The sequence below is a fragment of the Charadrius vociferus genome, unplaced genomic scaffold (genome assembly GCF_000708025.1).
Source record: "Charadrius vociferus isolate BGI_N301 unplaced genomic scaffold, ASM70802v2 scaffold139, whole genome shotgun sequence".
In the NCBI taxonomy this organism is placed as follows: Eukaryota; Metazoa; Chordata; class Aves; order Charadriiformes; family Charadriidae; genus Charadrius; species Charadrius vociferus.
The window spans coordinates 1,143,631-1,167,578 of NW_009650169.1; the positions used below are offsets into that span (position 1 = coordinate 1,143,631).

The window sequence follows — 23,948 nt, forward strand, 5'->3', positions numbered from 1 at the left end:
CCGCCCCCTTTTTCCCCCTCCCCCCCCCCCCCCCCCCCAACTCTTGGCATGGTGACCCAAATGCAGGGTCAGGGGCCTCTTGACGGTGCGGCAGAAATAAGCACTTCCCCCTCGCTACGTTTATCCTCCTTTCCCTGGCGAGGCAAGCGACTGACTTCAAGGCTGGGAAAGCAGCTGTGGCCAAAGTATTTTGGGCAGTGCTGCTGATACCGGTGTACCCTGCTGCTCCCAACAGCTTCCGTGCCAGCTTAGTGAAACGCGTCTGCGTGTGCACACGCATGCACACGAGGTTGCAGTCCAAGCACCGAACAACACGACATCTGCCCGCCGCTGGCGGTGTGGGCGGGTGTACAGACGTGATCTGCATTTTGCAAGCGCAGCACCCAGCAGACGTCCTACCTGCTCTCCCCGCCGGGGCCCCGCTGATGCTAATGGACTCCTAAGCTACAGAAAAGCCTTTTTGATCTTTCATGAGCTTGTCGCGAAGTGTCACACTGAACTTGCATTAGAAGAAGCTGTAAGTAATCTCCTGTCAAGGGAGGTTCGAGTGCGATGCTCGCATTTTCAGCAATTTAAATGACTGGCTGCAGAGTTCACCCCTGGTCCAGTCTCCCTTTGGCAAGTCACTCGTGCTGGACCGGTATCGGAGGTTACCTGTCTGTATGAAAGACATGAAGTCTCTGGGTACCAGCATATGAAATGTTGTCACTGTACAGGCTTGAAGCATCAGGGATGCTCGTTTCTGAAGACCACACCCCTGCACCATGCAACACCGTCACTATGCCACAAGGCAAGCCCTGCAAGAGAGGTGACGCAGATGATGACCCAGGGATAAGCCAGCAAACTCAGAACAGCCCCCCGAAGTGCTCCCCAGCTACCCCCCTGAGAGGGGCTGCTGCTACAGCAATGCTGCCTTACACAGTGACAACATTTGGAGCATTAAGTCAACAAAACGACCACAAAACCTCAACTCCTTGCTTTCTGCACTGAAGGGGCTGCTTGGTGTTTTCACATTTCCATCCTTTGGGGATGGCTCCAGCCGAGAAAGAGCATGTGCTGGGCTTGAGCCCCAGCAGCAGGGCTCCTCTCTGGCCCCAGCCCAGCAGGACATTGCAGAGAGGGGACAAACTCAGCCCCGGGGCTTGGCTCTGAACATGACAGGGCCATGGGGAAAGCTGCTCTACCTCTGAAATTTGTGTCTCTGGACACCACTTGTTTCTCAGACAGAGGGAATAAGTACAGGAGCTGATTTTACCTCCCCTGGCTGGAAACGCAGCCAAGCCTTCAGACAGTTTGGGAGTTGTTTTCATTTTATTTTTTTTCTCTACCCTTTCCCTTCCAACAGGTTGCCTCTCCAGAGGGCAGAGAAAAACGCATGCCAGCTGATACGGAATTCTTTCCCCTGCCTTTTCAAACACCTCCAGGTCTTTAGGAGCTACTGCCCATCCCCTCACACAGACTGTTCTGACGCTGCCCCAAGACGACCAGAGGACCTTCATGTCCTTGCGCTGCTGTGTCCCTGCAGAGGTGGGTGATAGAAGATGTGTGGGGCTCTGGTCCCTGGCTGGAGGGTGCTGCTGTAGCAAGGAGCCCTTCCCCATCCCTGCTGACGGGTTTTACCACCCTGGCGCCTGTATCATCCCAGCAAGGGCCACTGCAGTGGCTTTCCCCTGCTGCTGGACACATTCAAGGTCAGGAGGACGTGGGGAGTTGCTGACACACGTGGCCGTCTGTTTACTGCCAAATAAATTACACCCTGAAATACGTCCCTCTCAGCTGAAACTCTGGGTATAAAAACCCTTTGAAAGAGACACCAGATCTCCCCAGTGATACTTGGGGTTAAAGCCTGTGGTGGGAGCACAAAAGCAAAAGCATATTTGCTGAGGATCCCTCCCCGTGCCGAGATAGGCAGGAAACCAACCCTGCAAGGAGGATGAAAAAATTCTGCTTCTGTCTCCAGTTACCAAGGAGATTGTTTAAACAAAGCTAAAATAAGAGGAACCGAGTGGCCAAGAGAAACGTGAGCATGGAAGAGCAGTCTCTAGTGCTTTGTGATAGCTTCTGCCTTACAAGCTGGGCAGGGTCCCTGCGGTGGGCTTGAGCGTGGCCAGCAGCTCTTCCCCTCCTCCTGGGGGAAAAGGTCCACTTTTCAGTTCACACGCACCTGGGTGAAAATGGTAAAGAGTCCATGAAAACGGCAATACAGAAAAGTCCCTGCCCACAGAGGCTTCAGCCTAGACCTGTCTTTGCGCGTTCAGGCCATCAGAGGAGACGTCCCTGTGGGAGCAAACTAAATCCAGCCATATGTGGCGCTAAAAATGACTCCCCTTTGCGGCCAGCTCAGCAGCTCCCGTCCCTGCCTATAAGCTTGGGGGACTGGTGGATATACAGAATGGGAGATGGAAAATCCTACTGCAGAGCCCCGTGGGGACGCACATGCTGGATTTGTTCCTGTGACAAAGGTGAGAAGCCACAGCCCACTGGATCATCTGCAAAGACAGGGCTCTCTCAAGCCCCACAGGTTGCAGACCCCACATCAGGGACTGCGCAGGGGCTGCCCCAGGTCCAGCTTTGCCTGTCATGCTGGAAACTGCTGACATTACGTGAAAGCGGCGATTCCCACACAAACCCCGGAGCTGGTTTCCATTCCATCTGCAATCCTTAGTTCAGGCAGCAAGAGGGAAAAGTCCCCAGACGCCGTTTCTCCAGCTGATCCTCCTGTCTTACACGTGCTCATCCGGAACCCTGACACTCTCAGGGCTTTGAGTTAAAGGCAGAACGTGCCAAAGCGCCTGTCATTAAACTTGCCCATGCCTTTCCACTGTTTTAGAGTCTGTTCCAGTTGCTTGATGCTCTGCCAGACTTCAGCCATTCAGACTGAAACTTTCCGTGTGGAGTGGCCACTTCTGCGAGAGTCCCGAAAAGCCCCACCATCTTCACCACTGAAGACTCTGCTTTGGGAAGGAAAAAAATATGCTGCTTTGCCCATGCAAACCTTTTTTTTTTTCCCCAACACCATATTGAGTAATTCTCTCTTCCTTATGCTTTACTGCAGAGGATGAAACTTAGCAGAAGGATCTCTCCAGTACTTCGGATGTGCCAATCCCATAAAAATTAGCTTAAATTAGACCAAGTTCTAAGACTCTAAAAACTTGCAAAATGCGTAGGCTTCTTCGAACTGGCAGCTCGAGGTCTTGGAAGATTTCAACTGCTCTGGAAATGCTCCATCCTCTCCCCAGTGCCAAACCTGCCTTTGCAAGGCTGTGGCCCCCAGCAGGGCTTTCCCTGCGCTGGGGGAACTGGGACCTCTGGTTGTGGCAGGGAAGCTTGCTGGCCCGCGGCAGGGGCAGCGGCAGGGCATGGGGAAATCCCACGTCTGTGCCTCCCCCTCCTCCTTAGGGCTGGCCTCTGAGCTAGCAATGTCTCTGAGCTCATGGGCTCCCGCTTGCTGCCAGGATGACAGGCTCTCCGCAGTCGTTTTGGTAGCCTTCCTCATCAGCTGGATCAAACTTCATCCTCAATGAAGTTTTTCGGGGCGTCTAGATCTGCATCCTCATGCTCAACCTGGGATCTTGGGGGAGCGGGGGAGGATGAGTCTCCTTTTTCAGCTCTCCTGATCCTGAGCTCAACTTCAGGAGCCTGGGCTGCTGGGGAAAACCAGAGGCACATGGCTGGAGTTTTTTAACTCTGGGCCAAAATGCTTAGCTTGGTAGGATCACGCTCCAACCTGCTCACCCTGTTGGCTGGCTGCAGGTGGAGTAATGCTCCAGAAAAAAACCCTGCTGCTCCTGGGAAGGGCAATTTAAAATCTTGCATTTAAAGCGCAAAGAGGTGGAAAGACACCTTGGTATTGAGCTTGGGAGTTTCTACCTTGCTCGGGCCTGGTGGGACCCACAGGGGTGGTTGAGGAGCTGTTGGGTGGAAGGAGGGCAGGAGGGAGGCCACGGGAATAGAGTCTTCCCAGCGCAAAGCCTGGGAGGGGAAGAAAGGGAGAGAGAAACAAAGCTAGCATTAATTGCCTTTGGCTCCAGAAGGCCATGCTGGTGATGATAATTACAGTGTGAAGAAAAACAAGGTGCTTTTAAGAAGTGTTCCAAGGACACTGTCTGTCAGGATTCAAAGAAACCGTAGCAAAGTGTAGTAAGAGGAAAACAAATTGACCAAAACAACCAGCCAGGAAACAAAGGCTGCCTTTTGTATTCTGCCCCTTTCCCTCTCTGAAACTCATTAGCTTGTCCTTCAAGCCCGGATAGGTGCTGTTGTGGGGATTTTAGTGCTTTCGAAGAAGAGAACGAATCTCAGCGGGAGACTCCATTAGAAGAGCCTGTTTCAAACAGGCTGAGGTGCCCTTCCAAGTGCCTTGCCATGCAACGCCCGCTGCTGTCGTTCCTCACGCCGATTCACACCACCTCATCACTGTATCAATTTTTTGACTGAGTGGATGCCAAATGGACCGTGACCGTGTTTCTTTACCACAACCAGGTAGGGATTCTCTAGTAGCCACACACAGTTGCTGTTCTATTTTCTCACCAGAGCTCACCTTTTTAAAGCTATTGAGTTGTTTAAGGTTAATTTAAACCCTAACAACAACAAGGCTTAAGCATGGTCAGGGTTTCTGGCCATGCTTCTGCAGTCTCCAGCCTGAGCCTGACTGGCCAGAAGCTGCCAGAAGAACAGTCCCAAAGGTGTGGCTGATGGTACCAAAAGGTGTGGGGATCCGGACCAAATCTGGACAGAAGGGCTGTGAAGCCGCATGATAAAGTCAAATTTGCCCCCGCTGTAGTTTCCAGCACGTTTTGACCGTGTTTGGAAATGAAATGGGGGAAAATCTAGGCAAGCAAGCAGTGAACAAGCCTCTAGAAGTGCTGAGAGGACGGCAGCACCGGGAGAGCCAGGGTGAGTCCCAGATCATATGTCCACCACGGAGGGCTCAGATGTTTGGCCAAGCCAAGGTGCCCGGGCGCAGCTGCTGCAGCCTTGGACTCGGGAGCCGTCTGCGGAGGTGAACATTTGTTCAGGGTTGCTGCTTCCCCAGAGGAACCTTTGCAGAACACATTAGCAAAAGCCTCGAATTTTGTTGGCGCTACTCAGGGAAGATGTCAGAGCATGGAAAAAGAAAGAAAGAAACAAAAAAAAAAAGGAAAAAAAAAAAAAGCTGAGGAATTTGGAATGGTGCTGTATGCACTTGCTGAGAGATTTTTAATTCGCTGCCTCCTTTCCTGAGAGCTACACAATGTATTAAAGAACATGCTTTTTTTTAAAAAAAAAAAAATAAAAAGAACCCTCTGGTAATGGTCTTTACTGTTTTCCAATTCATAGCTGCCAGAGAGCCTGCAGGATTATTCTGCACAGAGCTATAAATGATGCCCCGTATTAACGATTGCTTTCACTGATCTTTGGAGGAAAATTCCAGGGTGACTTGTGAAGATGAGATTTCCATTTCTACACCTCAAATAAACAACTTCATGTCAAAATCCTAGCAGATAGGCAGAAAAGCATGCTTCCAAGCTGCCAGAAACCCAGATAAAAATGCCCAAGGTGTACTCCAAGGGGATGACAATTTACGTGCAATGGGCCCTGCCAGAAAAGCAGCGAACAAAAAACGATCTCCAGGCTGAAGAGCCAATAAGACCCTGCACCACGTCCTTGAGCAAGCTCGGTCATGAGGGGAGACCATGGCTTTTCCTGCAGCCACAAATGCTGCCATTTCATAGAATCATAGAATGGTTTAGGTTGAAAGGGACCTTGAAGATCATCGAGTTCCAACCCCCCTGCCCTGCCCTGGGCAGGGACACCTTCCACCAGACCAGGTTGCTCCAAGCCCCGTCCAGCCTGGCCTTGAACACCTCCAGGGATGGGGCCTCAACAACCTCTCTGGGCAACCTGTTCCAGTGCCTCACCACCCTCAAAGGGAAAAATTTCTTCCTCATGTTTAATCTAAACCTGCCCTCTTCCAGTTTGAAGCCATTCCCCCTCGTCCTATCGCTACATGCCCTAGTAAAAAGTCCTTCCCCAGCTCTCCTGTAGGCCCCCTTTAGGGACTGGAAGGCCCCAATAAGATCTCCCTGGAGCCTTCTCTTCTCCAGGCTGAACAGCCCCAACTCTCTCAGCCTCTTCTCATAGGAGAGGTGCTCTAGCCCTCGGATCATCCTTGTGGGTCTCCTCTGGATGTGCTCCAACAGGTCCATGTCCTTCTTATGCTTGGGGACGCCAGAGCTGGATGGAGTACTCAACCCAACTGAATTTCCCCACTGGAACAGCCATGCCACAAAAAAACCCCGCTGAAGATAATACAGATTTACGTTTGATTCACAGAAGATCTAGGTATAGGCACCGGTTCCTCTGCGCTTCCTAAGAGGCCGAGCCAGTCATGCGTCAGGCCGGTTACTTCCCTGGGTACACATATGGTGTCCCACAAATAGCGGGCCCATGTATATTTAATAGGCGCTGGCACACAGACACGCGTGCACACCCTAGAGGCATGCAGACAGGGTTTGCAGCAGCCTCCGACGCCAGCTTGTGTTGGGTTTTGCCTTTTTGAAGTCCAGAGCAGCCCTCGTCTCCCTTCTGCTACTCCCGCTTGCCACCATCATCCAGTCATCAATTGCGAGTTTGTTGTCCAGCTGATGGGCACTCACAAACCCTGTCAACGTGGTGCGTCAAGAAGGGAAGGGACCGCCGTGAGCAGCGCAAACCTGGGAGTTAGATTCACCGTTAGTTTTGTCCTCTATTAGGCCTCCTGCAATTCACTCTATCATTCATGAATCCAGCCTCATTTCCTCAAACGGCAGGCGAAGCCAAGAGCTAATCAGGATGAATAATTTTTGGGCTGGCACCCTTCACCCGCCAGCACCCCACGGGGATGCACCCAGTGCCAGGGAAGCCAGGATTTCCATTCCAGGGCTGTTACGAGCACTAGGAAAATGAGCAATATCTAGGCAAATCAAGACCAGCTGCGAAAGTAGCTGTGGCCGCTGGGAAAAACTTGACCAGCCCGTAGGGTTTCCCCTTTCCTAGCATGTTGATAGCTACAGGAAACAGGCACTTTTAAAAGTTTTCACAACTGGGTTTCAGGAGGACTCGTCAGCCTTATTAAATATAATATTTCACTCTGCGAGCCCTTATTTATTTATTTATCTTGGCCCTGCCTCCCCCACAAAGCTGCCTGGAAGTGAGGAAACACGGCTGCGCTGAATTTCAGACTGAAGCGATGCTCTGGGTCTGCAAGCCAAAGAAGGACAGAAGCCAAGTTAGAAGTATGGATGCATGTATATGTATATGTATGTATATATGTATATGTATGTATATATGTGTATATATATATGATGCATATATGTATATGTGTGTGTATATATATATTTGCAATTACTCTTTGTGGCAAGGGCCTGGGAATTTGTTTGGTTGCTTTCATCGTGTTTATAGACCTCCTTTCCAAACCCGATGCTTAAAGAAACATATTCAGCTGCTATATCCAGCAATCGTGATGGCATTTTGATTTGCAATGTGACAGGCTATTCCAGCCAGGCCCTGGTAAATGAGAGAAACAAGGCTGGGAAGCGAGGTATGTGGAAGGCTCCTTGGTGTGGTTTGTGGTTGTTTATTTAATAAAGATCTTTGCATAAGCTGGATTCCTTGTATTGATGCGACCAAAACAGATGCCGCCCAGTAAGCACATCCAGGCAGCGGTGGATTTTTCCCATTCTCGACGCGCTGTTTGCTTCGGCTATGTGCTCTGATCACAAGTGGCTTCATCCTGTTCCTCCGTGTGGATGCTAAAAGAGCCCAAATGCCTCAGAGGAAACGAAAGTGCCGGACTTTGGAGCTGGCTGTGCACACCAGCTATTTGCATGTGATTTGTATTTCATCACTAATCACTGCACAAATGTGCGGAAGATACTGTTTTAATCAGCTGACTGTGGGCAAACACAGTAATCTCTCTCGCAGTTTGGAGCCGGCGATCTCCTGTCACGGCGTCACAAGTGGTGTAAATCACTGCTGAGATGGCCTGGGCTTCTCCTAGGCAAGCCAAGCTGCCAGCCCGCAGACACCAGGACACCCGGCGCTGTCCCTCTTCTCCTCCGGTCTCCTCTTCCTTGCAGTGATAATTTCTTCTAGAAAAGCAGTGCGATGCTTTGTGCTACCCATGCGGTTGTTACTAAGTATGTACCAGCATCCCAAAGCTCACGCCTGCAAGCAGAGGCTGGAGGCACCAAGGCACAGGACCCTGTCAAAAGTGATGGACTTGCTCTCAGCAACCCCCTCCATCACTGGCCAGACAGGTATCTCCAGGGGACACCATTCAGGCTCTCGGGAAGCCAAACATCACGGAGAAACCTGCTTTCATGCCCTGGGATGGGCAGGTCACCAGCAGCAGGCTCTGGGGGAGCACTGGTAGCTTCTCCTCCTGACCCAGTGTTTCTCCCATCTTTGTTTTGCACTTTAGCACTTCTTTCTAAAATCTGCATCTGGCTTTCAGAAGATGCCGTATGAAAACACAGGCAGCTCGTAAAGTGCTGCGCCCTTGGACGGGCATGCGAAAGGGAACCCGCGGCCGCAGAGAGCTGCTCGAGGAGGATAAAGGCGGGTGCCCATCACCAAACAGGCAGTGAGTTGCAGTGATTTCAGGGGGGAGTAACTGGGCCTGTCTGTCGAACTGCAGAGGCTGTCAGAGTGACGCATGTGCCCCTTACAAAGCCAGCCACTTTTTAGATGGGTATTTTTAAAGTTTTCTCACCAGAAAGAGACACTCAAGCAGTGATTTACACCTCTCTGCTTGGCACTGCGGGAAAAAAAAACAACAACTCCTTTCTGCTATGGCAGTGGGAGGTGGGGCAAAGTCAGGAGAGATTGCTTTTGACGATGCCAGGTGATCTCAGCCACCACAGCAACCTGCTGCAGCCCCTCTCACCAGCACGGCTCTGCCCCTGCATCCTCCGAGGATATGACACCCCAGAACCTGCACCGCTGCCCTGGGGGACCGCAGGATGTCCCAGGGGACATTGTCGTCTGCTTGCTGGGAGGGCATGGCTTACAGGACCACCAACGCACACTCGTTTCTCTGCCCTGCCTCCCTCCTTCTCCTTGTCCATGACTGCTTGGATCTTTCTAGCCATGTTCAAAAATGCATTTTGGCAAAGCGTGCTTATTAGATATTAGAAAGTTAGGGCTTGCCAGCAGGCTTTCTGCTGCTAACCATGTGCAAACTCCACATGCAGCTTTTTCTGCAGCAGGGTCATGCGTGATGTTCCACTCCTATGTGAGTTTTCAGCTGTCTAACACAGGGCTGACCTACTCCAGCCTCCACAATAATTCACCTGAGACATTAGTCAGCCATGGGCAAACCAAGTCTTGTCAATCAGGCACATCACAAACTGAGCCTCATTCATGCTGGCACAATGCAGAATAGCTGGTTTTCCTTCCCAAATCTCTCAAAAACGGGCAAAGCTGTTCAATGGAACAGGCTGCCCAAAGACGTTGTGAAGTCTCCTTCTCTGCAGATATTCAAAACCCACCTGGACATGATTCTGTCCAGCCTGCTGTAGGTGACTCAGCTTTGGCAGGGGGTGGACTAGATGATCTCCGAAGGTCCCTTCCAACCCTGACCATTCTGTGATTCTGTGATTCACCTTTTAAAGGTTTGCTGATGTGTCAAGACAGAAGAAGATGGGAAGTTCTGACCAAAAGTGGAAATTTCTGGGCTTGTCCAGTGTGACTGGGTTTCCTGAGGACAGAAGTTGGCCGTTTGTGAGCCTGGGGCTGAGATTTTCAGCAGAGAAATCCCAGCTCTTCTCGTGACCTGCTGTATGAGGTCTCAGGAGAACAAGCCAGGCCAACATTGCAGCGCAGCCTTTGGAGGAAGATACTGAAGTCACCCAGTCAAACTGGCCCAGTGCCCAGTGGCCAGTATCACCCCAGTGGGCAACGGGCCAGTTCGGCAGCTCTGTAAATACAGCCTTTTTAATGAAAGTACTGAACTGGATCTGGACGTCTGGCCTTAACAAACCCAGATTAACCAAGGACTGACTCCACTCTGCTGCTATTTTTAGCTTCTCGAACCAGTCTGACCATGCGCTGCCCTACACCCTCTTCCCGCCAACCCTTTCAGCTTGATTTGACTCCAAAACGGACTCAACACAAGTGTCCCTGTATCCGTTACTCATCTCCAACATCCCTGGGGTGCTGATCTTCCACCTTTTTCCACGTCATGCCCGCTCCAGGCTATATTTCCATCCATGCCAATGAGTGGGTGTCTCCAAGCATTGGTGGACCAGTTCCCCAAGAGCTGCCTTGGAGCTCCTGGAAGCAGCAGCTGTTCAGGCTCATGCACCAAAATCACTCAGAAGCTTTAGGGAATTGTCCATGAAGCAGAAGTGACTTAGCCACCTGGGATTTGATCGAGCAGCTGAAATGTCCCAGCCAGCTGGTAGCACGGGGAGGGCTGCTTGCACATCAGGGCATCCAGATCTGCCCGGAGCAGGCTGGAGAAGCAATGTCCTGCTGGGTCGAAGCCAAACAGATACGTCCCCAGCTGCCTTTCTCTCAACACCTCCAGGGCTGAGTGCCGGCACTTTGGGCAGAAACGCCATGTGCCTCTTCACAGATAGGTAATGCACTGCACAGCTGGGAACTGGCCGATACGGAGGTGTGAAACCCAGCACTGAGCTCGTGCTTTAAAACAGAGGTCCTGCAGGGCTCCTTATCTCTCCTGCTCCAAGAAATGCAGCCAGACGAAGCTCTGAAAAACAACTCACGTGTTTCCCCCCCACCCCTAACTAGTGATTATCAGAGGAGGACGGGGGTCTTTAAAAGCGGGCAATTATTAATGGTCTGGCTCTTTTGTTTCCCAAATCTCAGACCACCAGAAGAGGACAATTAAGTTTGGATCTAGAAGTCAAGATCTGCTTGAAAAAAACACACTGAACCCCATCCCAAGCCCCTTCAATGTGAGCTACAAATCCTGCTGTTCTAAGAGCTTCTTTAAACTACCAGATTTTATAAGTGGAAGGAGAAAGTTTTTTCCACTGCAATTCAGTGGGGATTTATTTATTTCTTCTTCTTTTCTTTTTTTTTTTTTTTGTCAGAAGATATAAGATGAAAATTTATTAAAGGTAAATATTTCCTGGAACACAGATGGGACCCCATCATGCAGATGTGAGCATTAAGCCTTATCTGCATCACAGTTTCCAGGAAGCTGCTGGCTTTAACTCCCCAGTCAGCAGTAACACACAGCCCAGACCTCACCCGTGGACACATCTCGCCTTGCTGTGGACTGTGGCCACCAGCAGGTCATCTACAAGCAATGGCAGGGAAGGATGGCTGCATGCAAAGAAGCTCAGCTCCGGCTCAGCCTGGCAGCGGTGGCATCGCCTGCTGCCAGCTCTGGGGAGGTTTGGTAGCGCAAGCGAGAATGCCCCCGCTGACACTCTGTTACCTCTCCCATCCTCAAAACCTCCCTGCCCTGGAGGAACAAGATGCTGAAGGAGAGGAGATCACCACAGAGCTGTTTCTCAAATATGCTCTTTATGACCCAAAAATGTGTTGTTTCCATTTTTATTAAAAATGACGCATGTCCTAGGACCCATAGAACCTTATGCTATTGCTTAAACGCCAATCAGTTTACAATCTTACTTTCTGCATTTGTAACATACAGGTCACAGTGCTCCTACAAATGCCCTCATCAGATCCTTGCTGAAATGGCTGAAGCTCTCGTTTGTTGCATGAAAGCAACCCCACCATCCTAAATCAAGATATCCTTACCTCCCCATTTAAACACACACCAGTCCAACAGACCCGCAGATCATGAAAGCCGTTTGACCTTCTGGGCCAAATAACGAACCTCAAATGCCTTTCCCCATGTCCATGGGGCTCCCATTTGTCTTGCACCACTTGTCACAGCTTCCAGGCAGATGGGGCCCAGCTCCATCCCACTTACATACCTCCAGCTAACCCGCAGATGGACTCAGCAATCCCATCCAACAGACATCGTGAAATGAACCCCACGATACGACCAATCTAAAAATACTGCTGTTTCACAAGGGGGATGGCCTGGGTTTCTGCTCTGGCACATTTCAGTCTGGCCCTGCTCGGTTTTCAGCCCGTTTAGCATTACGAAACAGCAATCCCGCATCGCACAATTCACAAAAATCATCTGCTTTAACTAGATGTTATATATGTATATATTAGATTTTAGGAGGAAATTCTTTACTGTGGGAGTGGTGAGACACTGGCCCAGGTTTCCCAGTGAAGTTGTGGAAGCCCCATCCCTGGAGGTGTCCAAGGCCAGGCTGGACGTGGCCTTGGGCAACCTGGTCTAGTGGGAGGTGTCCCTGCCCATGGCAGGTAGGTTGGAACTCAATGATCTTCAAGGTTCTTTCCAACCTAAACCATTCTACGATTCTACGATTCTATGATTCTGATTAACTAGAAACCTCTCCTTCCCCCACAGGATCATCTGTCGTGGGGAGAACGTGTATGACATGGACCCCCTCTGCGCTCACCGTCTCCCAGGAACCTGCAAAAAGGCTTTGCAAGTCTCTTCCTGCCCTGAGTAGCTGTGCTTGTCTGCTTTCTGACAGCAACCCGGGTTTTATTTATTTATTATTTATTTATTTCATTTTTATCCATAGGATGGAGAATTGTATGCAGGAAGTTTTGGGGAGACCAGGCAGAAATCTCTGTGCCTCTGTGATGCCAGTGGGAATTGTGCTGCTGGTGCCAGCCACGGCAGTCCTTCATCCCTCGCACCCTCTCCCTATGAAAATGCACCTACGGATTATCATAGAATGGTTTCAGTTGGAAGGGACCTTAAAGATCATCTAGTCCCAAACCCCCTGCCCTGGGCAGGGACACCTCCCACCAGTCCAGGTTGCTCCAAGCCCTGTCCAACCTGGCCTTGAACCCTCCACAGATGGGGCATGCACAACTTCCCTAGGTGACCTGGGCCAGTGGCTCACCACTCCCACAGTAAAGAATTTCTTCCTAAAATCTAATACACACACACACACACACACACACACACACACATATATATATATATATAACATCTAGTTAAAGCAGGTGACTGAGGCTGCGGTCCCTGTCCTCCTGCCCTAGGGACGCACCCTCTCTCCATCCAGGGCTGTGGGCTACGTGCATCAGGTGTCTCACACCTGGGCAGAGCTGGGCATTTCAGGGGTCAGTACTGGGTCCAGTCCTGTTCAATATATTCATCAATGACCTGGATGAAGGGATAGAGTGTACCATCAGCAAGTTTGCTGATGACACCAAACTGGGATGGGTGGCTGACACGCCAGAAGGCTGTGCCACCATACAGTGTGACCTGGACAGGCTGGAGAATTGGGTGGAGAGGAACCTAGTGAAATTCAACAAGGGCTAGTGTAGGGTACTGCATCTGGGAGGAAAGGGAAAGGGAGTTGTGTGGTCACCCAGGCCCCGCCAGCATGATGGAAGTGCCATTCCTGGAGCCCAGCATCAGGAGATGCCATGCTCCAGCCCAGGCTGGTGGGGCAGAGAGCAGTGCTCAGCCCCAGCCTTCCTCTCCCACTGGGCTGCAACATCATGGGATGCCCTGGAACAGGCGCTGGGAGATGTGGTTGCCCCCACCCTCTGCCCCAGACCTTCCCCAAAGCATGGCCTTGGCTTTGGGGAATGTGTGACATCACCGGGGCAGAGGAGAGACCTGACTGGTAGCAGCTCTTCAGGCAAGGACACCAAGGGTAGAGGAGTTGTTGGAAATCAGTGGGAGTTGTTTCTGCAGTAGTAAGGAAGGTGGACAGCGCATGGGGACATGTAGAGGACTGCCACCTGGAAGACAACAGGGCATGTGACTTTTTCTCCAAGTTCTCCCTGAGTGCCACATCCATGGTACGATATCTTTGGAAAGATGAAGGTGACCTTGAGATGTGTTGGAAGATGTCAGAAAAGCTCAGGAGGGACCAGTCGTGGAAGAGGAAAGTTTTCCTGAGAAAACTCAGGGTACCAGGGCGAAAACACCCTGTCTGAAGGGCAGGTGGCAAAGAGGCGGGTCAGGGTGGCTAACAGGGAAGATCCATGGCAGTGTAGGCTAGAGGCACGCACCAGGGGAACTCCCGCTGGTACTCTTTGCCAGATCTCCAAGCCTTCCTCCCTATTTCTCCCCACATTGCTCCATCCTTTTTTGCAGCGACGGAAACCTCTTCTCCACCAGCATCGGCTGTCAGCTGCCCAGTGAGCCAAATGAGGGCAGAGCGGGGTCTGCAGTGCTGGGAGGTTTTAGCATAGTGAAACCTTGGGGGAAGCCATCACGCCACAGCCCGGCCCCGAGGAGGGGATTATAATGCGCCTGTTGCACGTGGGACTTGACGTCCAACATAGTTAATGCCTCCTTAATCACTCATAAGCCATTCTGCTCTGGAAGAGTAATAATAATGATAAAAACCCCTCTTTAGTCTCTTTGCTTTCTATTTTCCCGTTTGTAAATCCCAAGGCCTTCAACAAAACACTGCCACTGCTGAGTGAACTTAACCGTTAACCTACAAAGAGCCACCAATGATTATGCCTCTGAAAATAGATTTTATCCATTCCCTCCACTCCCCTTTACTGATCTAGACACAAATGCTTAGTGATTGTTACTTGGCAACCATGGTAAAAATGTTCTGAGCCACAAGTGGCTACAAAGGATGAAATCACTGTCATGAAATTTCCAAAATAAGTACTGTAATGCCAGAACTCTTATTCCTAAGAGGAACAAAGAAGTCTCTTCCTTCCTTATATCTTTTTTTTTTTTTACATAAAAAAGGATTTATTTTTTATTAGTAAGGAACAGTTTTCCTTCTTGTTTCTTTGTGAAGCTTGTTTGTGGCTTGATTCAGCTTATTTTGCTGCAGTAACACATACATTTCTACACATATATGGGCACACAGCATTTGGGAAAGCACATATACCCTCTCCTGAAGTGTGGTCAGGTGTAGAAGGGTCCAGGTGGACAGGGACCTCTGGAAGTCTTTGGTCAAAGCGAGGCCAACCCCAAAGCTAGGGCAGGGTGCTCATATATCATAGAATGGTTAGAGTTGGAAGGGACCTTGAAGATCATCCAGTTCCACCCCATTGCCACAGGCAGGGTCACCTCCCACTAGACGAGGTTGCTCCAAGCCCCGGCCAACCTGGCCTTGAACACCTCCAGGGATGGGGCAGCCACAGCTTCTCTGGGCAGCCTGCGCCAGGCGCTCACCACCCTCACAGTGAAAATTTTTTTCCTGATATCTAATCTAAATCTCCCCTCTTCCAGTTTAAAACTATTCCCCCTCGTCCCATCGCTCCCCTCCCTGATCCAGAATCCCTCCCCAGCTTTTCTGTAGGCCCTTCAGGTACTGGAAGGGGCTCTAAGGTCTCCTCGGAGCCTTCTCTTCTCCAGGCTGAACACCCCCAACTCTCTCAGCCTGCCTGATATATATGTCTCTGTATAGATGCATGCCTGTGCATACACGCCATCTGGGACTCTTTCCAGACTCTCAGAAGCAAGCCCAGAGCACATAATAAAAGGTTAATCCATCTGAGACTGCTTTAAACTACATATCACTAGTGCAATGAAAAACTGGGATGGTTACCACTTATTGATTAATCAACTGCATGAACCTACAGTTGTCAAACGTCCAGCTCACATCTCCATAAATCCATTCTTCTCCTATGGCTCAGCTCTTCTATTCAATGCTATATAGCCCCAGGGGCTACCAAAAAAATAAGGATGCAACTTGTAGGAGATACTTTTCCAGATAATGAACATCTAAGCCTTCATCTTTGATAAAATATTTCAGTAAGAAAATGTTTGTGTCACGGCTCTCATACGGAAAACTCTGTGCCTTTATATCTGATGGAAAGCCGTCCTTGGTAGCCTTTGATTAATAAATGTTTCTCTGCTGGTCTCTCAATAAAGAGGGGAAGAAACGAATGTTTTCATGTTTTGCTCAAAGTTCCGGAGGCTAGCCAGCTTCTGGACAGACTGAACTGCACACAATCGGAAAGATCTAAACTAAACGTACACCAAGCTTAATTTTTCAAACGGCAGTCTCTTGAAGTTGTCTAACTTCTCACCAGGGAAATATCTAATTCCAGAGATTAAACGCTCTGTCTGGGGACTCAGAGGCAAAATGTAATGCTGATTAGCATTTGTCTCAGAGCCTGATTATTCACACTGTTCCCCTTTTAGGGAAATACTTCTTTCAAGCTCTCACATAAATTTGTGCCCACAGATCTGCTTTCTCCTCTGATCAATACCCATTAGTTGCAACTTTTCCTAGATCTGAGGAGCAAGGGCATCTGTTCCTCTTCAGCAGATCAGCGCTAGGTGGGATCCGCAATCTGATATCGGATTCACCCCAGTTTTCAACCCAGCCCAGCACCACTCTGCCTGCAGTGTCGGTGCTTCAAGTGACAGCAAGGAGCACAAGGAGGTGCTTGTCCATCTCTGCCAAAATCCCACCCAGTAGCAGGAAAGGCTGCAAGGGGGTTTCACCTCCTGCAGCGGGAATATCCACTCAGCTCCCTTCTGTCTCTTAGGGTGGAATTTGATCAGCAGCGAAGCAACCCACACCATATCTTCCCGCAAGAAAGGGCTTAGGGAGCAGGTTCCATCACTTCTCCAGGACATTTCTGGGCTGATGCAGGGACTTCAGTATGCTTGCAGTGTACGGTGGGTTGCATGCCTTGGTTTGCAACAGAAGAAGCCTTTTCCCTGCTCTACTGCTGCAAAGGAATGAAAAATCCTACTGGCAAAGAGAAGGGCAATGAAGCTGGTGAAGGGTTTGGAGAACAAATCTTCTGAGGAGCAGCTGAGGGAACTGGGGTTTTTCTGCCTGGAGAAAGGGAGGCTGAGGGGAGACCTTATCACTCCCTACAACTGCCTGAAAGGAAGTCCCGACTTGGTGGTGTGGCCTGAGCAAGGAAACCCGTGAGCCCTGGATGGACCCTGGTGCCTTGCTGACATCATGATCCACCCTCAAATGCTGCTTTCCTATCTTCCTGTCTGACTATAATGCGAGCACAAGTCTGGAAAAGCCATCTGCATCTCCCCAGCCTTCCCTCTGCAGGGTTTGGGACAAGCACCAACAGACGTCCGTGAGGCCCTTGCAGACAGTGAGCTGGTGGAGAAAGCAGCTTAACTGCATGAAATGAGATGATGCCAAGTAAACGCGTTCTTTCCTTATATTTGGATTCATCTTCCCCATCTACGTTCCCCCATTATGCCTGGCCAGGGCGTTTGGGCTCCTGGTCCAGGCAGGCTGTGGGACAGGGATGGACACAGCGCTGGTGTCTGGTCCACCTTGCTGGGACTTTGTCCTAGGCAAAGCTGGGGAAGGAGGCTCCCCAGCTCCCCGCAGTTATTTCATGCCTCCTCCCCAAAGCCTTTGAAAAGCGACTGCCAGAAATCCCATGGGCATAGGGAATAGCTCTGGGACCCCTGAGCTCAGAGGGAGATGCTTTCATCTGTAAAGTAGCGTCAAACAACACTGAGAAGGTAAGAGATGCACAAACAGGGCAAGCTTTTAACTAAACTGCCTAGGCCAGTGACACAAAACCAGCCTTAAAAAAAACCAAACCAAAACATACTACAAACCCTCACACAACATTTTGCATCTGTTTCCTGAAGCCTGTGTTCAGCCGGGCTCTTAATTCCCCAGGAAATACTTGTTTCCTACCAGCACTTTAGAAATGGGCTTGGTCACTGGCTTTTTAATCGGTGAGAACTGCTGAGCCGTATCAAATTTCCCATACTTAAAAGCTGATTTTTCAAAAGTGCGCTTTTAAAAGATTCTTTCAAAAAAAATGCCCTGGCCTGCTAAATGGCATCTACTTTCTGAACATACAGCGCAGACATGCACAGCTATGGGTGACTAATAGCTATTTCAGCTCACTATTATTTTCCTCTGCAAATAGTGGCAAACCACAAATGCTAATCATATGGGATTTCGTTATCTCATGTGCTGAAGACTTAGCACTCCAGACAGCTGATGTGCGGGGAGAAATTAAAACTCCGCATCTCAAAAATGCAAGCCCTAAACGAGCTGCTCTGAAGAATGATGACCCAAACCCACCGCAGCAGCTCTTCTGCAGGGTCAATGTGTCAGCGTCAACTTGCCTGCAAATTCCCGGCATGCATGGTTTGTGGGTATTTAATGCTTTGGTTGCAGAAGAGTTGCCCAGCGGCAGGGTGGTGTGACCATACAGAGACATGACGTTGTCCCTGACCCCATGGCCTTCTCTAGCGCTGTCTTGCCTAAAGCAAGTGCCCTTAGAATCTCCCACCATATTTTCGGCGGCTTGGCATTGGGCTGAGACGACACACGCCTGGAGAGCTACGTGTCAGCAGAAGGTGCCCATGGGCAGGAAGGCGAAGGTTGTCCGTATAACCTTAACTCACTGCATGCGGTCGTACATCTGAAGTTCAGTGTTCACATACTACATCGCCAGCAGCCAAACGTAACGGTACTGCCTGCATAAATCATTTCGACACACCCCCCAGGTCCCAGGAACAGGGCCAAAGCATACACCTGAGTGCTCCGGAGACAGCGAGTGTGAAACACTCATTTTAAACCATTTCCACACCGAGCTGCCATCACTGGGAGCATTCTAAGCTCAGCAGCGCTTTCAAGATTCAGCCACAACTAAAACCCATTTCCTGGCCGACAATCTTGGCATAGAAGCCGGGCCCTGCCCGCCCCTGCTCTGCACTCCAAGGCGGACAGAGAGCAGGAGGAAGGAGATATTCCTGTTGTCTTTTCTGTTTTGGTTTTGTTTTCCCCAACACCTGGAACAAAAAGAGGTTTCCCATTTTAACCCCACCCCCCGCCAAAGCTGATGACCTCCCTGTGTCGGGGGTCAGCACATTCCAACAAGCCACAGACGAAAGCAGCCACCTTTCACCCTGGTTCTCCATCCTGGGAGCTTTTTTGAATCAAAATGAGATAGGCTATTTGCCAATGGGCTTTTAAATAAAGTGTGGGGTCTCCCACTCTGGAGACATTCAAAACCCGCCTGGACGCCGTCCTGTGCAACTGCTGTAGGTGACCCTGTTCTGGCGGGGGGGTTGGACTAGATGATCTCCAGAGGTCCCTTCTAACCCTGACCATTCTGTGATTTTGTGGCTTGCAGCGGGGCAGGAGGACAGCAGGGGCAACGCCAGCCTTCCCCTGCCTCCTGGGCCGCGCCAGCACCCTGCGCCGAGGCACATCACACCAGGGACACCAGGAGGGACGTGGCAAAGGGGTGACAGAGGCATCAGTGCTGACAGCGACCATGTGTCCACCTTCTCCTTCCACCTCTCCATCCCACTCCCAGTTGGCTCATCTCTGCCCTCCTCTCTGTCTGCCCCAGCTCACATCTCTCTTTGGGGACGGAATGCCAGCAAGCCACCAGGGCAAGCCCTCCATCACCAGGAGGGGACATCTGCTGAGCTTGGACAAGCGAGCATCAGATCCCCTCAACAACAGCGGGGCACGGACACGGTAGCCTGTGCAAACCACAGCCCTGTTTCTCTCCCCCCACCGTTCCCTCTCCACTTCCACTGAAGACAGGATCAGTCCAGGCAGCGAGCTTAAAAACCTGTCCCCAGCCTACAGTAAGTATAGTAGCCCTTAAATGACTATTAGTTAGCAGTAAACCAGCCAGTAGCGGCCGGGTGGAGAAGCATGGTGAGGCCAGCTGCACCATGGGTGCCTTTGAAACTCTGCCAGCTGCCAGAAGAAATTGATTATATTTTAACATGGGTTATGATTCCTTCCTCTCTTAAAAGAGCCCACCGGCAGCCCTGCAGCCCAGCAGGCTCTGGCCAAGGCTGGTTTAGCAATTTCTCTTCACGTCTGGGACAACACCCTGCAAGAAGGAATGAGCCGCCCTGACCTCCACAGGCATCCTGGGATACATGTGAACACCAGACGAAAGGACGTGATGCCTCGATGGCTCTAAAACTGCTCAGAGATAAAAAGGTAAAGGCAGGAGGTGTCAGGAAGGCAGCAGCTGTCGGAGAAGCCAAGGGATGGATTAGTTTGCATAATTCATTCCCGGACTTCAAGGGGAGGCTCAGGAGCCAAGGTCTCCTCTTGCTGAAGTTGCTCTCCTCCGTTGGCGTGTGGCGGAGACATGATCAATCACGGCCACTGCAGCTCCCTGGTGACATTTCTAAGTGCTCCGCTGAGCGGAGATGAATTAAAGACGGTGGCGGTGTAACTGTGGGGTGTCCAGGTCTCTCTCCTGGGCTCCCACAGCCACCGAGCTCCATCCTCGCTCTCCTCTCAGACACATTTCCCGAGACAGATGGGATCAAGGAGATAACGCTTGTACATAGCAGCACCAGTCCTGATAACAAGCTATTAACAAGAGGCGTTTTCAGACTGTACTACTTTCAATAGAAGACTAACAACTGTGGAGTAAATAACATAACGCAGATAAAATCCAAGTGTTTGTCTGTACGGAGCGCTGCTCGCGGCCATGGGGCAGCGCTCAGACTGCGAGCCACAGGCTAGAAAACCCACGCCACGTGGCCTGATCCAGGACACACCACCTCTGTCTCAATCTTTCTGTGCCTCAGTTTCCCTGACCCCTGCGACAGCACGATACCAGGCGGGCTTTGTGAAGCCCCTGGGGACCTCTGAGCTAGAAGGGCTGTATAAGACTCTAGAGGTTGCTGCAAATTGCTGAGCTACCACCGTTTTTACACGGATGGCTTCCTTGGGTGAAGTATGAGATGTGGACAGCAGCCTGAGCAGTTGGGATTTGGCCTTCACAGCCTAAAGACGCTCTGGATTTCTTGCGTGACCAGAAGTCTTGTGGATTTCTTGGTATCAGCCGTCCCTCTGTAAGCATGGAGAAATCCTCTGTCAAGCTCATCCTTGTGCGCAGCGCGCTCCCCGGGGCTGCAGCTGCTCTTCGCCCTCTGCTTGTCCAACCGTCTCGATCTCAAGAGGAAAGCCCTGAGCTGTGATGCATTCCCCCTGATGCTCGCCACGGAGCCTCAGCTCCTGCAATGGAGGGACGGGAGAGCTGCGTGTGCCCTTTGCTCCCACCAAGGGCAGGGACCGCTCCATCCTGCAAGCGCCTGCTCGTGGCGTCACAGCCTCTGCCCGCGGGGATGCTTCCCCCCTTGGGGGGCCGTGCTCGCCAGTGCCAGGCACAGCTCCCAGCTCCAGCTATTTTTTACTGGGGTTGCTATTTTTACTGGGTGACGCTTCTGCAGATCACTCTGCCCAAGGAGCCATCAATCTGCTGGGCAGCTGTGTCCACATCTGGGAGGGAAGGAAGGAAGGAGCCTGTGGGCTGAAGCAGCACAGTTTGAGCGCCATGTCCCTCCATCCCTTCCCCAGCAGCTTGTGGGGGGACCTCTATTTCTCACCAGCGTTACTGGGCCACGAGCCTGCCGTGGGCAGAAGCACCTGAGGAGTGCATGGGAGCCCCTCCAGGACAGCAGGGCAAAGGGGCAATTCTAATTGTCCATTCTAATTTGGCACCGGTGAGGCGATGGCTGGATGCAGCCGTGATCCCACCTCGCCACCCAAGCTCACAACAAGCACCGACTTGCTCCAGCTGATGCAAATGACGTCCCCCAACAAGTTGGGAGCCAGTGAAACCCCAAAACTGCTGGACCAGAGGGTCAGCGTGGCAGAGGCGAGCAAGGAGGCAGACGTGACCTCAAAAAGTGGGGCAAACACAAGCGGCTCGGGAAAGCTCGCTCCTGAAAGAGGAAACAAGGTGTGAATTAATGAAGCTGCCGAGCGAGGAGACAACGGAGACTGTTCGTGCCAAGCGCCGAGGAGGCAGCTTGCAAATGGAGAGCAGCAGATGTGGTGGGAACAGGCAGCGCCCGGGGAGCCGAGGGCTCCGCCGCCGCGCAGACACCCGGCCCCGGCACTGAGAGCTAAAAATACACCGCTCCCAGTATGATGCCTGGGAAAGAGCGGGATTCCCATGGCACGGCCAAAAAAGCAGGGAGCGTGCGGCACCGGGGCTGCCATGCAGACCCATTATCTTCCCTGAGAGGGAGCTGGGCTGGGAAATGAGAGGCTCTGGGTGGAAGCACGAGGAAAACGTGTGAGTCATCAGTGATTCCCACCCCAGGGGCAACCCAAACGCGTGGAAGGCAGGTCCAGCCCTGACGCTGCAGCCTCGGTTGACGCCTACGGTTTGAGCTTTTGTCAAACTTCTGCTAGGGTGGCAGACATTTGTCCAGGCTCAGCGCTGGCCCTGCACGGACCCTGCTGGGTCACTTGGCCGGAGCCCTTCCCCTGCAGCTGGTGCCATGCAGCATGTTTTCCATAGGGCCTGGGAGATGCAGCGTGCGTAAGATGGGGGTGGACAGTGGGGGAGAGGGGAGACTTCACTTGGCACTCCTTGGAGACAGCACCCAGCAAAACCGGTAGCTCTGCGTTCAGTGTGTGTGTGTGGGTGAAAGTCATTGCCCATCCCCAAAGCCACCTGCCAAGCGAGGGCTTTGAATAGATGACGTCTATTAAACAGATGAAGGGGATGGTGCTTATCAGCGCAGGGGGTGAGACCTGCTCTCCCCCGCCTGGAAGAAGCACAGGTCTGAGTCACGGGCAGCGGCATTTTTGAGGTTGCCCATCTTGGGTTGGCAGGAGGGCGTGTGCACTGGCCGCCGCTCGCTTTGTTCGGAGGCGATGTTCTCGCCAATCTCAGCAATGCAGGATGATGTAAGTATATCATCCATTATCACTGTTTTCATTCTTGACACAAGGAAAAATTAATTTTCTTTTAAAAAGTGATGTATGAAGAACCCAGATTTGCCTGAATAATATACGAACCTATAATCTGGCTGTTACCCTTTGTCTGAAGCATTAACATTAGCAGAAGGCAATTTAGGATGATTGCTTTTAAGTTGTAAAGCCAATGTTCAATTAGAGCATGAAATGAAAGACTTATCACTAGTACTGCCATAGAGATTTATTCTCAAAGTATTTCTTTTCAGCCAGAAAGATGCTGGGTTTGTCGAAAGTGACATGTTTAGAACAAGATGCTTTTGTCTAATATTACTATGAAAAATGGTTTGGAATCAAACAGTTTTATATTTAGGATAATGACAGCGTTTTGTTAAAAGAATTCAACCTCATGAATTTGAATTTCAGTTATTGAGTTTGGTTTGAGGAGATTTCCATTCCTTTGGTGGGTCCTGCTGCACCGTGAGGATACTGTAGAGGATACCGTTCACCTTCTCTGACACTTCTTTTGCTGAGGCACTGGTGGCAGAAGTCACGGCAATACCACAAATGTTTTAATGACCAAACAGAGCTCCCAGCAGCCTCCCACAAGCCTGAATCTTTGTGGGATCCCCAAAATGAACTTTCTGTGAATCAAAGGTGGTTCAGCCTGGAGAAAAGGAGGCTGAGGGGAGACCTTATCGCTCTCTACAACTCCCTGAAAGGAGGGTGTAGTGAGGGGGCATTCAGTTTCTTCTCCCAAGCACGAAGCAGAAACAACCTTAAGTTGTGCCAGGGGAGGTTTAGGATGGATATTAGGAAAAATTTGTTCACTGAAAGGGTTGTCAAGCATTAGAGCAGGTTGCCCAGGAAAGTGACGGAGTCGCCATCCCTGGAGGTATTTAAAAGTCATGTAGACGTGGCGCTGAGGGACATGGGTTAGTGGTGGACTTTGCAGTATTAGGCTAAAGGTTGGACTTTGATGATCTTAAAGGTCTTGTCCAACCTAAATGATTTTATGATTCTATGCTTCTACAAGCCTTTGCGAAATGCCCACAAGCCCAGCTGGCCCCTGGCTGCATGTGGGGACAGGCACGGGAGTGGGAAGCCAGAGTGGAGCGGGGACACCTGGGCTGTGGTACAACTCCTCATCTGTACATCAAACCTGCGCCTCTCAGAAATGGCAATTCCCATTTTCTTTGTGCCTGTGGATGGCCAAGACACCAGGCTCTCCAGTGACATCTCAAGAGAAGCACAGCGAGGCCGGGG

At 51.0% G+C, this 23,948-nt stretch overlaps 1 protein-coding gene across 17 annotated transcripts in view; it reads right to left on the reverse strand.

Moving 5' to 3' along the window:
* SLC8A1 (solute carrier family 8 (sodium/calcium exchanger), member 1) overlaps nucleotides 1–23,948 on the reverse strand; it is a 107,622-nt gene that overhangs the window by 24,983 nt on the left and 58,691 nt on the right. The gene's annotated exons all lie outside the window — the stretch shown is intronic.